The sequence below is a fragment of the Pteropus vampyrus genome, unplaced genomic scaffold (assembly GCF_000151845.1).
Source record: "Pteropus vampyrus isolate Shadow unplaced genomic scaffold, Pvam_2.0 Scaffold32, whole genome shotgun sequence".
In the NCBI taxonomy this organism is placed as follows: domain Eukaryota; kingdom Metazoa; phylum Chordata; class Mammalia; order Chiroptera; family Pteropodidae; genus Pteropus; species Pteropus vampyrus.
The window spans coordinates 1,960,309-1,964,507 of NW_011888813.1; the positions used below are offsets into that span (position 1 = coordinate 1,960,309).

Consider the following 4,199-nt stretch of genomic DNA (forward strand, 5'->3'; position numbering starts at 1 on the left):
CTGTCTGAGAGCCTTTTTCCCTTGAGTGTATCTTGCTTCAACAACACATTTCTAGTCAGTGACCATCTGGTGAAGCTGACAGCCTTTAGTTCTCCTAATTTTTAACTGTCTGAAAAAATGTGCCCAACCTGCCATGGATTATGACTGAATTATAAACCACGAAGCATAATAAAGTCATTAACTTTCAACATGTCAAATCTGACTTGAATTGCATCTTGCCTGGAATTTGATGGCCTTTTCCTAGCACTTAAGAGAGCAGGCCTATGTCCTGTTCAAAAAGCACTTGGTCATTTCTCAGAGAACCATTAGCTTTGTGTGGCTGTCTGGACACAAGCATCAGCAGGTCTGGGAGAAGAGGACTGTCTAGTGAGGAAGAGAGCACGGAGGAGCAGGTACGAGGTTCACTGGGGAAAGGCAAAGCCATCTCTTCCCAAGAAAGGAGAAAAGAATGATACTCTGCATTTGGGTACTGCGCAGTTATCCTGAAAATAGCGATGTGCTTTGCATTGGAATACTTTAGATAAATGCATATGCTTTACAATTCCAATTGCCCTTCCCCCATTGTTCTCCATTATTAAAAATAATCATATTCTGAAAATGTCAGTGGAATGTGGTTAGAGTGAAGTTACATTTTTGGAGAACCAGGTGTCAGCTCTGTCAGATTTCTATGAATAGGCACATTTTCCAAAGAAAGAAAGGTCACTTACCTCCCGACTTATAAAACTGTCAGGATTTGGGAAAAAACTATGGTAGGCTGTCTCTTCACATGGGAAAGGAAATCTGGTTTGCAAGATATTTGGGGTATTGTAGTGAATAAGGGATATTAATAGAATTCCACCCACAGCCTCTCTGGCTAAAAACTGATTTGCCTAGAATTTGAGAAGGAAAGGCATCTTAAAGGGTTAGCCATTGCTCGGTCCGTTCGCAACGTGAAGGTGTTACACTGAGTGTGAAGGGAGAAATGTGGGCTTTGGTACATGTTACAAGTTTACTATCTCCTATACTTTCATCCCCATTCTGCCCCCTAGATTCCCGTCTATTTAGTGAGCAGACTTAAGATGGGATGGTGTTTGGGGAGCTTCTCTCTAGAGACTAAGATAATGTTGGGTGTCTTATATTATGGCATGGATGGATGGATGGGTGAAGGAGTGTCACCAAAGAAGGTTTTTTGGAGAGTAGGTTTTCCACATTTCTGAAGGCTCTCCTTCAGGTGCTGGATAGCCTTGAAAAGAAAGGAAAGCAAGCCCTCTGGTGGTCATCATGCAGAAGTGCATCTGCTAAGCCACTGAGATGCATTACAGGCCATGCTATCAAGGAGGGAAGGAAATGTCAACTTTAATTAGTTGGGTGAAGTCTACAGGCATGCCATCCTGAACAAGCCTGATCCCGTCTGATCTCAGAAGCTAAGCACGGTCGGCCCTGGTTAGTACTTGGATGGGAGACCACCTAGGAAGAGCAGGTGCTGTAAAAAATAAAAATAAAGGATTATAAACTGACAAGGTCCTTGCAATCTGTGAGGTCAACCAAGGGTTGCCTCACCTTAAAAAAAAAAAAATTGGGTGAATTTCAGAATAATTTATTTATTCCAGATTATAAATGAGGTTATTGATGGACCTGTCACCTCCAAGCATTTTCAAAGAAGAAAGAAGAGTCTGTAAGGTATCAGAGATCATCTTCTGAAATTGTTCAACCGTTTATCAAACTCCTACTATGGACCAGTTAGGACCAATGGGACACTAATAAAAACTCAAGCTCCCAGTTACTTTGTAGGTGAGATTACAGTAAAACTGAGAACTCAGATATGAAGAATAATTTTTTGCAAGCATGAGTAAGCTTTTTGTTTCTGTTGGCAAAGGAGGTTAGAGAAGGGAGACCGACCTCCTCCTTGCTGAGTTGAGTGGCTGGGAGTCCCTGGAGGTGAAGTCAATCCAGGTCTTAGAGTTAATCCAGGCCTTGATGGGTACGATTAGAATGAATGAGGGAAATGGAGATGAACATTCTCATTATAAGGCCAAGGGAGCACGAATGAGTTTGTTTTGAAGTTAGTATCAAGGAAGTGTGGAGAGTTAATGGTGGTAATGATATACAGAGACAACTTTGTAAAATGGATAAGAAATGAATTATGCAGCTATTTAAAGTAGTTTAATATAAATTGAATCAAGGGGGTATTTTCAGTACTCATTATGAAACTAGACACGGTATAGATTCTGGACTTCAGGGGTGGATCTAGGTTCAAACCCCAGGTCTGACACTTATATGAGTCCTTAAGCAAGTTACTTCATGTCTCTGTGCCCGTTTCCCCCCATCTGTTAAACTGAGATAAGAATAAAATTCATTTTTAGACTTAGAGATATGCAAACATTATCTAGGTCCAAAGACATAAAAGTTGAATGCAAGGACAGTCCAAGTTATCCTAAAACTGCCTCTGACTCTGGTGGTGAGTTTCCTGCTACTAGTATGCACAAGGGGAAACTGAGGGACCTGTTGGCAGGGGCACCATGAAGATTTATGAATCAGACTGCTAATTGGACCAGGTGGCACCTGGGACCTTCCAACCTAGATGGTGATTCTAAAAAGTCCATAATGACCCACAGAAATCTAACTGAGATGTGCAGGTAGTAATGACACCAGTTTACGTTTTGTATTGAAAAAAAAAAAAAAGCTTAAATTTGGTTCAGAATGTTCTGTTCTATGTAAAAAATATCATCATTTAATTAATGCAGCCTATAGTTGAAATGCTTTCTCAAGCTGTTCCTCTTCACCTCATCAAGAGGAGGAGTGAAATGGGAGGGGGTGAGGGGAGCGGAAAGAGGTGGGGGGTCTAGAGCTAATACGTCAGCTCTTTAAAGCTGCTGTAAGAAAAATGAACAAAGATCCCATCCTGAATGTGACAGAAGATGGAAGATTCAGGGAACATGAGACTTTAAGTGAAGTTCACCCAATTCTTATTATTTGAGAAGTGAAGGGTGGGGAAGAAATGTTGACAGCAAAGGTTTTGGGGAGAACAGGCACAGTAATTCCCGGTACTATAGAACCCCACATTTTTATGGACCACATGTGGAGAAGGGAGGTAGAACTTGGAGTTCAGGAAGGGTTTCAGAGGCAAAATGCAATCACTTCCCCTTAATTAACTCAAACAATGCATGGCAGGTTATGTTGGCTTGCCTGTAGCTGAGACAGAGGTGGTAGACCACCTCTGAGACTTTACAGAGAGAGGGATTCCTGATGTGCCAGAGCAGAAAGGGCCTAGAAACCTCAAAGACTAATTGCAGAGCTGAGAGAACAAGCGTAGCACAATTACAGAACTCACCCAAGGTTATGTGGTCTCTCAGTGACAAAGCCGTAACGGTACTGCCTATCCTCAGTATTCTCTCCAAGGCACTGTGTGTGATGGAGTCTGTAGCGGTTTGAGTTAGCCCTAGAGGGTTAAGCTGCTTGTAGTACCTTTGGATACATATAAAGATTTGGTATATTCTTTTAACAAAAGGTTAAAAAAGGAAGGTAAAAATTAGAATGATATCTACCTACATCTATTTCGATCAAGATTTCTTTTAAAGTTGCTTTAGAATATTATTAATACCAGTGGCTATTTCCATGTAGCTGTTTTAATTAAAATGTTATATGACTTTTTATAAATAAAGTGATGAAAATTTCTGGTGATAGCCCTGTAGGAGATTGAGCAAGGAAGCCATCAGAATTGCAGGTGGAGCAGTACTCCATAATTTAGATCACGTGACTGAAATGCTACCACCACTGCGTAAAATCTGCTAAAATTGCAACTTCACATTTTCCAAGGGTGAACAAACCTTTTATCAAAAGAGGAAGCTAAGCATTAAAATTACAAATTCACATAAAATATTACAGGAAGGAATGAGAGAAAGAAAACTAATATTATCCTGTTTTAGTTATTTTGAGGAAAAGAATTTTATGAACAACTTCAGAAGAGTTATTAAATGGTCGTAGATTTTATTTTGCTTTATAATTTGACCATTCTTCAAGGTTTTGTATTCTCTTTTTGAGCTGAGACATGTGGAACTAGACAGATACTGTTTTTAAAAACCATTTGTTTTTCTGATGATTGAGAGAAATAGGAAATAGGAAAATCCTTTGGAATTGTTGAGGATTGGGACAGTGCAATAAATAGTACCCCCTTCTGAGTTCATTATCAATTGATATAAACTCAGGAGTCAGTTTCCCCT

At 40.0% G+C, this 4,199-nt stretch overlaps 1 protein-coding gene and 1 pseudogene across 2 annotated transcripts in view; both read left to right on the plus strand.

Annotated features, from left to right (window-relative positions):
• The window catches only part of NRXN3 (neurexin 3), a 1,427,156-nt gene that overhangs the window by 551,473 nt on the left and 871,484 nt on the right, over positions 1–4,199 (plus strand). The gene's annotated exons all lie outside the window — the stretch shown is intronic.
• Positions 1,353–1,471, plus strand: LOC111737945 (annotated as a pseudogene).